The 10875-nt window shown below is 47.8% G+C and overlaps 1 pseudogene; it reads left to right on the top strand.

The window, feature by feature from the left end:
- The first annotated feature begins 10211 nt into the window (after positions 1–10211).
- On the top strand, positions 10212–10845 carry LOC115156347 (EEF1A lysine methyltransferase 1 pseudogene; annotated as a pseudogene).
- The last annotated feature ends 30 nt before the right edge of the window (positions 10846–10875 follow it).

Below are 10875 nucleotides of genomic sequence, written 5' to 3'. Positions count from 1 at the left end.
CCATGACATGAATTTCTGGAATTTTCCAAGCTGTTTAAAGGCACAGTCAACTTAGTGTATGTAAACTTCTGACCCACTGGAATTGTGATACTGTGAATTATAAGTGAAATAACCTATCTGTAAACAATTTTTGGAAAAATTACTTGTGTCATGCCCAAAGTAGATGTCCTAACTGACTTGCCAAAACTATAGTTTGTAAACAAGAAATTTGTGGAATGGTTGAAAAACAAGTTTTAATGACTCCAACCTAAGTGTATGTAAACTTCCGACTTCAACTGTACTGTACCTACTCGTCAAATCAAATTGTATTTGTCACATGCCCCAAATACAAGTAGACCTTACCGTGAAATGCTTACTTACAAGCCCTTAACCAACAATGCAGTTCAAGAAAATATTTACTAAATAAACTAATGTAAAACATTTAGTTAAATAACACAATAAAATAACTAGGCTATATACAGGGGGTACCGGTACCAAGTCAATTTGCAGGGTTACAGGTTAGTTGAGGTAATTTGTACATGTAGGTTGGGTAAAGTGACTATGTACAGATAATAAACAGTGAGTATCAGCAGTGTAAAAACAAAGAGAGGGGAGGGGGGTTAATGTAAATAGTCAGAGTGGCCATTTGATTAATTGTTCAACAGTCTGATGGCTTGGGGGTAGAAGCTGTTAAGGAGCCTTTGGGACCTAGACTTGGCGCTTCGGTTCCGCTTGCCCTGCGGTAGCAGAGAGAACAGTCTATGACTTGGGTGACTGGAGTCTTTGACAATTTTTTGGGCCTTCCTCTGACTCCGCCTAGTATAGAGTTCCTGGATGGCAAGAAGCTTGGCCCCAGTGATATACTGGGCCGTACGCACTACCCTCTGTAGTGCTTTACATTTACATTACATTTAAGTCATTTAGCAGACGCTCTTATCCAGAGCGACTTACAAATTGGTGCATTCACCTATAATATCCAGTAGAACAACCACTTTACAATAGTGCATCTAAATCTTTTAAAGGGGGGGGGGGGGGGTTAGAAGGATTACTTTATCCTATCCCAGGTATTCCTTAAAGAGGTGGGGTTTCAGGTGTCTCCGGAAGGTGGTGGTTGACTCCGCTGTCCTGGCATCGTGAGGGAGCTTGTTCCACCATTGGGGTGCCAGAGCAGCGAACAGTTTTGATTGGGCTGAGCGGGAACTGTGCTTCCTCAGAGGTAGGGAGGCGAGCAGGCCAGAGGTGGATGAACGCAGTGCCCTTGTTTGGGTGTAGGGCCTGATCAGAGCCTGAAGGTACGGAGGTGCCGTTCCCCTCACAGCTCCGTAGGCAAGCACCATGGTCTTGTAGCGGATGCGAGCTTCAACTGGAAGCCAGTGGAGAGAGCGGAGGAGCGGGGTGACGTGAGAGAACTTGGGAAGGTTGAACACCAGACGGGCTGCGGCGTTCTGGATGAGTTGTAGGGGTTTGATGGCACAGGCAGGGAGCCCAGCCAATAGCGAGTTGCAGTAATCCAGACGGGAGATGACAAGTGCCTGGATTAGGACCTGCGCCGCTTCCTGTGTGAGGCAGGGTCGTACTCTGCGAATGTTGTAGAGCATGAACCTACAGGATCGGGTCACCGCCTTGATGTTAGTGGAGAACGACAGGGTGTTGTCCAGGATCACGAAAAGGTTCTTAGCACTCTGGGAGGAGGACACAAGGGAGTTGTCAACCGTGATGGCGAGATCATGGAACGGGCAGTCCTTCCCCGGGAGGAAGAGCAGCTCCGTCTTGCCGAGGTTCAGCTTGAGGTGGTGATCCGTCATCCACACTGATATGTCTGCCAGACATGCAGAGATGCGATTCGCCACCTGGTTGTCAGAAGGGGGAAAGGAGAAGATTAATTGTGTGTCGTCTGCATAGCAATGATAGGAGACACCGTGTGAGGATATGACAGAGCCAAGTGACTTGGTGTATAGCGAGAATAGGAGAGGGCCTAGAACAGAGCCCTGGGGGACACCAGTGGTGAGAGCACGTGGTGCGGAGACAGATTCTCGCCACGCCACCTGGTAGGAGCGACCTGTCAGGTAGGACGCAATCCAAGCGTGGGCCGCGCCGGAGATGCCCAGCTCGGAGAGGGTGGAGAGGAGGATCTGATGGTTCACAGTATCAAAGGCAGCAGATAGGTCTAGAAGGATGAGAGCAGAGGAGAGAGAGTTAGCTTTAGCAGTGCGGAGAGCCTCCGTGACACAGAGAAGAGCAGTCTCAGTTGAATGCCCAGTCTTGAAACCTGACTGATTAGGATCAAGAAGGTCGTTCTGAGAGAGATAGCAGGAGAGCTGGCCAAGGACGGCACGTTCAAGAGTTTTGGAGAGAAAAGAAAGAAGGGATACTGGTCTGTAGTTGTTGACATCGGAGGGATCGAGTGTAGGTTTTTTCAGAAGGGGTGCAACTCTCGCTCTCTTGAAGACGGAAGGGACGTAGCCAGCGGTCAAGGATGAGTTGATGAGCAAGGTGAGGTAGGGGAGAAGGTCTCCGGAAATGGTCTGGAGAAGAGAGGAGGGGATAGGGTCAAGTGGGCAGGTTGTTGGGCGGCCGGCCGTCACAAGACGCGAGATTTCATCTGGAGAGAGAGGGGAGAAAGAGGTCAAAGCACAGGGTAGGGCAGTGTGAGCAGGACCAGCGGTGTCGCTTGACTTAGCAAACGAGGATCGGATGTCGTCAACCTTCTTTTCAAAATGGTTGACGAAGTGATCCGCAGTGAGGGAGGAGGGGGGGGAGGGGGAGGAGGATTCAGGAGGGAGGAGAAGGTAGCAAAAAGCTTCCTAGGGTTAGAGGCAGATGCTTGGAATTTAGAGTGGTAGAAAGTGGCTTTAGCAGCAGAGACAGAAGAAGAAAATGTAGAGAGGAGGGAGTGAAAGGATACCAGGTCCGCAGGGAGGCGAGTTTTCCTCCATTTCCGCTCGGCTGCCCGGAGCCCTGTTCTGTGAGCTCGCAGTGAGTCGTCGAGCCACGGAGCAGGAGGGGAGGACCGAGCCGGCCTGGAGGATAGGGGACAGAGAAAATCAAAGGATGCAGAGAGGGAGGAGAGGAGGGTTGAGGAGGCAGAATCAGGAGATAGGTTGGAGAAGGTTTGAGCAGAGGGAAGAGATGATAGGATGGAAGAGGAGAGAGTAGCGGGAGAGAGAGAGCGAAGGTTGGGACGGCGCAATACCATCCGAGTAGGGGCAGAGTGAGAAGTTTTTGATGAGAGCGAGAGGGAAAAGGATACAAGGTAGTGGTCGGAGACTTGGAGAGGAGTTGCAATGAGATTAGTGGAAGAACAGCATCTAGTAAAGATGAGGTCAAGCGTATTGCCTGCCTTGTGAGTAGGGGGGAAGGTGAGAGGGTGAGGTCAAAAGAGGAGAGGAGTGGAAAGAAGGAGGCAGAGAGGAATGAGTCGAAGGTAGACGTGGGGAGGTTAAAGTCACCCAGAACTGTGAGAGGTTAAAGTCACCCAGAACTTACGGTCGGATGTCGAGCAGTTGCCATACCAGGTGGTGACGCAACAGGTCAGGATGCTCTCGATGGTGCAGCTGTAGACATTTTTGAGGATCTTGGGACCCATGCCAAATCCCTTCAGTCTCCTGAGAGGGAAAAGGCCTTGTCGTGCCCTCTTCACAACTGTCTTGGTGTGTTTGGACCATGATAGTTTGTTGGTGATGTGGACACCAAGGAACTTGAAACTCTCAAACTGCTCCACTACAGCCCCGTCGATGTGAGTGGGGGCGTGTTCGGCCCTCCTTTTCCTGTAGTCCACGATCAGCTCTTTTGTCTTGCTCACGTCAAGGGAGAGGTTGTTGTCCTGGCACCACACTTCCAGGTCTCTAACCTCCTCTCTATAGGCTGTCTCATCGTTGTCGGTGATCAGGCCTAGCACTATTGTGTCGTCATTAAACTTAATGCTGATGTTGGAGCCGTGGTTGGCCACGCAGTCGTGGGTGAACAGGAAGTACAGGAGGGGACTAAGCACGCACCCCTGAGGGGCCCCCATGTTGAGGATCAGCATGGCAGATGTGTTGTTGCCTACCCTTACTACCTGGATGCGGCCCGTCAGGAGGTCCAGGATCCAGTTGCAGGGGGAGGTGTTTAGTCCCAGGGTCCTTAGCTTAGTGATGAGCTTTGTGGGCACTATGGTGTTGAACGCTGAGCTGTAGTCAATGAACAGCATTCTCACATAAGTGTTCCTTTTGTCCAGGTGGCAAAGGCCAGTGTGGAGTGCGATTGAGATTGCGTCATCTGTGAAATCTGTTGGGGCACTACGCGAATTGGAGTGGGTCTAGGGTTTCCAGGATGAAGGAGAAATGTTGATGTGAGCCATGACCAGCCTTTCAAAGCACTTCATGGCTACTGACGTGAGTGCTACGAGGCGGTAGTCATTTAGTCAGGTTACCTTCGCTTTCTTGGGCACAGGGACTATGGTGGTCTGCTTGAAACATGTAGGTATTACAGATAGGTATTACAGACTCGGTCAGGGAGAAGTTGAAAATGTCAGTGAAGACACTTGCCAGTTGGTCCGCGTATGCTCTGAGTACCTGTCCTGGTAATCCGTCTGGTCCTGTGGCCTTGTGAATGTTGACCTGTTTAAAGGTCTTGCTCACATCGGCTATGGAGAGCGTGATCACACAGTCACCCAGAACAGCTGGTGCTCTCATGCATGCTTCAGTGTCTGAGGAGGGGTAGTACGTCTACCAGCCTGTCTGGTAGACTTGCGTCACTGGGAAGCTCACGGCTAGGTTTCCCTTTGTTATCCGTAATGGTTTGCAAGTCCTGCCACATCAGATTAGCGTTGGAGCCGGTGAAGTAAGATTCGATCTTAGTTCTGTATTGACGCTTTGCCTGTTTGATGGTTTGTCGAAGGGCATAGCGGGATTTCTTATAAGTGTCCGGATTAGTGTCCCGCTCCTTGAAAGCGTCAGCTCTAAACTTTATCTCAAAGAGGATGTTGCCTGTAATCCATGGCTTCCTCGATGGGATATGTACAGTACGTACGGCCACTGTGGTACGGCCACTGTGGGGACGACGTTGTCGATGCAGTTATTGATGAAGCCGGTGACTGAGGTGGTATACTCCTCAATGCCATTGGATGAATCCCAGAGAATATTCCAGTCTGTGCTAGCAAAACAGTTCTGTACCGTAGCATCCACGTCATCACTGGTACTTCCTGCATTAGTTTTTGGCTTTAAAGCAGGAATCAGGCGGTGAGAATTATGGTCAGATTTGCCAAATGGAGGGCGAGGGAGAGCTTTGTATGCTTCTGTGTGTGGCATAAAGGTGGTCTTGTTTTTTGTCCTCTGGTTGCACATGTGACATGCTGGTAGAAATGATGTAAAACAGATTTAAGTTTGTCTGCATTAAAGTCCCCGGCTGCTAGGAGCAACGCTTCTGGATATACAGCTCGTTGAGTGCGGTCTTAGTGCCAGCATCGGTTTGTGGTGGTAAATAGATGGCTACGAAAAATATAGATAAACTCTTTTGGTATATATTGTGGTCTACAGCTTATCATGAGGTACTCTACCTCAGGCGAGCAATACCTCGAGACTTCCTTAATATTAGACATTGCGCACCAGCTGTTATTGACAAATAGACACACACCACCACCCCTCATCTTACCGGACGTAGCTTTTCTGTCCTGGCAATGCACGGAAAACCCAATCCAACTGTATATTATCTGTGTCATCGTTCAGCCACGACTCGGTGAAACATAAGATATTATAATTTTATTGTCCCGTTGGTAGGATAATCTCGAACGGTGCTCATCCAGTTTATTCTCCAGTGATTGCACCATAGCCAATAGAACGGATGGTAGAGGCGGCTTACCCACTCGCTGACAAATTCTCACAAGGCACCCCGATCTCCGCCTCCTGTACCTCTGTCTTTTCTTCACGCGAATGGTGGGGATTTGGGCCTGGTCTCTGAAAAACAGTATATCCTTTGCATCGAACTCTTTAAAGAAAAACCTTTGTTCAGTTCGAGGTGAGTAACTGCTGTTCTGATATCCAAAAGCTGTTTTCGGTCATAAGAGATGGTAGCAGCAACATTATGTACAAAATAAGTTACAAACAATGCGAAAAACACACAAAATAGCACAGTTCGTTAGGAGCCCGTAAAACGGCAACCATCCCCTTACTCTACGGTCACAAGGCGCAGGCCTCCTTATTGTCCCTAGAAATTCTAAGCAAACAGCTGGAGGCAGTGCTTTCTCCTATAGAGCTCCATTTTTATGTAATGGTCTGCCTATCCATGTGAGAGACGCAGACTCGGTCTCGACCTTTAAGTCTTTATTGAAGACTCATCTCTTCAGTAGGTCCTATGATTGAGAACGGCAAGGCACTGGAGCGACGAACCGCACTTGCTGTCCCTGCCTGGTCGGCTCTCCTCTCTCCACTGGGATTCTCTGCCTTTTTTATGGGGACTGAGTCACTGGCTTACTAGTGCTCTTCCATACTGTCCCTACTTGCCTGTCCCAACTTGCCCTACTTGCCTGTCCCAACTTGCCCTCTAAATACACCTCTGCTGTCTTCAACCAGGATCTCAGCAATCACTGCCTCATTGCCTGCATGCGTGATGGGTCCGCGGTCAAATGACCACCCCTCATCACTGTCAAATGCTCCCTAAAACACTTCAGCAAGCAGGCCTTTCTAATCGACCTGGCCCTGGTATCCTGGAAGGATATTGACCTCATCCCGTCAGTAGAGGATGCCTGGTTGCTCTTTAAAAGTGCTTTCCTCGCCATCTTAAAAAAGCATGCCCCATTCAAAAAATGTAGAACTAAGAACAGATACAGCCCTTGGTTCACCCCAGACTTGACTGCCCTTGACCAGCACAAAAACATCATGTGGCGTTCTGCATTAGCATCGAATAGCCCGCACGATATGCAACTCTTCAGGGAAGTCAGGAACCAATATACTCAGTCAGTTAGGAAAGCAAAGGCTAGCTTTTCAAACAGAAATTTGCATCCTGTAGCACTAATTCCCAAAAGTTTTGGGACACTGTAAAGTTCATGGAGAACAAGAGCACCTTCTCCCAGCTTCCCACTGCACTGAGGCTAGGAACACTGTCACAACCGGTAAATCTACGATAATCGTTAATTTCAATAAGCATTTTTCTACGGCTGGTCATGCTTTCGACCTGTCTACCCCTATCCCGGCCAACAGCTCAATGATGTCGCTCTTACTGCTGGTGATTCTCTGATCCACCTCTATGCAGACAACACAAATCTGCATACATCTGGCCCTTCTTTGGACACTGTGTTAACAAACCTCCAAACGAGCTTCAATGCCATACAACACTCCTTCCGTGGCCTCCAACTGCTTTTAAAATGCTAGTAAAACTAAATGCATGCTCTTCAACCAATTGTTGCGCACATCCGCCCGCTCGACTAGCATTACTACTCTGGACGGTTCTGACTTAGAACATGTGGACAACTACAAATACCTAGGTGTCTGATTAGACTGTAAACTCTCCTTCCAGACTCACATTAAGCATCTCCAATCCAAAATTAAATCTAGAATCGGCTTCCTATTTCGCAACAAAGCCTCCTTCACTCATGCTGCCAAACATACCCTCGTAAAACTGACTATCCTACCGATCTTTGACTTTGGCGATGTCATTAACAAAATAGCCTCCAACACTCTACTCAGAAAACTGGATGTAGTCTATCACAGTGCCACCCGTTTTGTCACCAAAGCCCCCTATACTACCCACCACTGTGACCTGTATGCTCTTGTTGGCTGGCCCTCACTACATATTCATTGCCAAACCCACTGGCTCCAGGTCATCTAGTCACCTAGTCTTTGCTAGGTAAATCCCCAGTTCTCTGCTGCCATTGACTGGAACGAATTGCAAAAATCACTGAAGCTGGAGTCTTATATCTCCCTCTCTAACTTTAAGCATCAGCTGTCAGAGCAGCTTACCGATCACTATACATGTACACAGCCAATCTGTAAATAGCACACCCAACTACCTCATCCCCATATTGTTATTTATCCTCTTGCTCTTTTTCACCCCAGTATCTCCACTTGCACATCATCATCTGCACATCTATCACTCCAGTGTAAATGCTAAATTGTAAATATTTCACCTCTATGGCCTATTTATTGCCTTACCTCCCTACTCTTTCTACATTTGCACACACTGCACATAGATTTTTCTGTGTTATTGACTGAACGTTTGTTTATGTGTAACTCTGTGTTGTTGTTTTTGTCACACTGTTTTGCTTTATCTTGGCCAGGTCGCAGTTGTAAATGAGAACTTGTTCTCAACTGGCCTACCTGGTTAAATAAAGGTGAAATAAAAAAAACAAAAATAAATAAAATAGGAGGGGTGCGTCACTTGAGTGGGTTGAGTCAGACGTGATCTTCCTGTCTGGTTTTGTGCCCCCTCGGGCTTGTGTGGTGGAGGAGATCTTTCATGGTCTATTCTCAGCCTTGTCTCAGGGTAGTAAGTTAATGGTCTGTTGATATCCCTCTAGTGTTGTTGGGGCTGTGCTTTGACAAAGTGGGTCAGTCTGTTATATCTGGTGTAATTCTCCTGTCTTATCTGTTGTCCTGTGTGAATTTAAGAATGTTCCCTCTAATTCTCTCTCTCTTCCTCTCTACCCCCCTCCCCCAGAGGACCTGAGCCCTAGGATCATGCCACAGGACTACCTGGCCTGATGACTCCTGGCTGTCCCCAGTCCACCTGGTCGTGCTGCTGCTCCAGTTTCAACTGTTCTGCCTGCGGCTATGGAACCCTGACCTGTTCACCGGACGTGCTACCTTGTCCCGGACCTGCTGTTTTCGACCCTCTCTCTCTACCGCACTTGCTGTCTCGACCTCTGAATGCTCGGCTATGAAAACCCAACTGACATTTACTCCTGAGGTACTGACCTGTTGCACCCTCTACAACCCTGCTGGTCATCTATGAACGTTTGAACATCTTGAAGAACAATCTGGCCTTAATGCATGTAGTCTTATAATCTCTACCTTGCACAGCCAGAAGAGGACTGGCCATCCCTCAGAGCCTGGTTCCTCTCTACCCAGCACAGCCAGAAGAGGACTGGCCATCCCTCAGAGCCTGGTTCCTCTCTACCCAGCACAGCCAGAAGAGGACTGGCCATCCCTCAGAGCCTGATTCCTCTCTAGGTTCCTGCTTTCTAGGGAGTTATTCCTAGCCACCGTGCTGCATTGCTTGCGGTTTGCGGTTTTAGGCTGGGTTTCTGTATAGCACTTTGTGACATCTGCTGATGTAAAAAGGGCTTTATAAATACATTTGATTAATTGATTGATATTGTTGATAATTTTAACTTGTCTTAAAGCTTTTATGATAGGCCTAGTAGGAGGATAGGTTATTGGCCATTTAGTTTTAAACCTCGCATGGAGGGTCAAGGTTTTTCCGGCCCGCACGGATCGTTTATTTCTTAATAAGCTTAAACTTTATTAAAGTTGTCATTCAATGTTTCTATAGGCTATTAATGTTATTTGTTCTCGCTTATTATTAGTTCCCTGGCTACCTTATGCTTTTATGCTATTCAAACAATGTTTTGAGATGGATTCTTTATTCATCGTTTTATCAGGAGAAAGCCATGCATTAAATGATGAACGTGGATAGCCCAAAGTCATTCAAAGCCTATCAAATGGAGATAGAAGGGAATATAGTCTATGTTTTTTAAAACCAGTAGACACAATATAGTTAGGAATAGGTTTAGGCTATGAGGCCCATGCATCCCCTCTGTCTCGACTACATTCCTCTCTTGCATTCTGTATATAACATATTTATTGAAATAGGCTATCGGGAATAGGAAAATTACTCGAGTGCTGCCCTGCTGTGCATGGCTGACTGTTTTTTACTGCGCTGCACCAGTAAAGATCAAATAGGCTAAACCATCATCTGTCACATCACTATGTCGTCACCATCAACAATAGCTGTCAATCATCGTAATATCGGCCAACCCTACTGGTAAGGCATTCCGGACTATAGATTTGCCTTCGGTGACGGGAAAAGTTTCTCTAATAGGTAAACATGTTTTCGTGGTACGGAATGTTGCCTTCAGCGACGGGAGATCTCTGTACAGGTCTCACGGAGCGAAGAGGTTTTCCAATTGGTACCTTTTTTATAGCTCAATCGTCTGGTACGTTGTCAAGGAGGGCGGGCAGCTATGTTGCGAAGCAGAGGATTACTGAAGCTAAGCTGTTAGCAGCACATTGACCGCCGTTACACGTGCTAACATTGTGATGTCATATTCGAGGATAGCCTGTCTGAGCACACCTAGTGTGTACCAGAAGCTGAGGCAGCGGCTGGTGGAGGGCTCTGACCGTACATCGGCTGTGGTTCTAGAGTATGACCATACATTCGACACCTACGGCCAAGAGTTCATCTTCTATGACTACAACGAGCCCCTCTCGCTCCCAGAGGACGTGGCCCCACAGAGTTTTGACATCATCCTAGCTGACCCTCCCTACCTGTCAGAGGATTGCCTCACCAAGGTCGCCCAGACTGTCAAGTACCTGGCCAAGGGCAAGGTGCTGCTCTGCACTGATGAGCCTCACATAGCTGTGCCCTTCTCCACACCTGAAACATTACACATTGTATTCATACATATTAATGGTTCTCTGCAGCTTTTTGATCTAATCCCTCCTGCTCTACCTCTCTCCCTCAACAGGAACCATCATGGAGAAGCATGCAGAAAAACTTATGGGTCTGAATATATGCAGCTTCCTCCCTAACCACAAGCTGGCCAACGAGTTCCACTGTTTCACCAAATACACCTCAATACTCCTGTCCCGAGACAGCGCTACTGCAACCCTTTGTTTATAAATGTCCATACTGGCTGGTGATGTCTGACATTCATCCATCCCACAGAACTGACTTGACTGATGTTGTCTGTGACTGTCACAA

This window comes from Salmo trutta, chromosome 20 (assembly GCF_901001165.1).
Source record: "Salmo trutta chromosome 20, fSalTru1.1, whole genome shotgun sequence".
NCBI classification, from domain to species: Eukaryota; Metazoa; Chordata; class Actinopteri; order Salmoniformes; family Salmonidae; genus Salmo; species Salmo trutta.
Note: the sequence above shows the minus strand (reverse complement) of the source record. Positions and strands in the feature narration are given on the sequence as shown.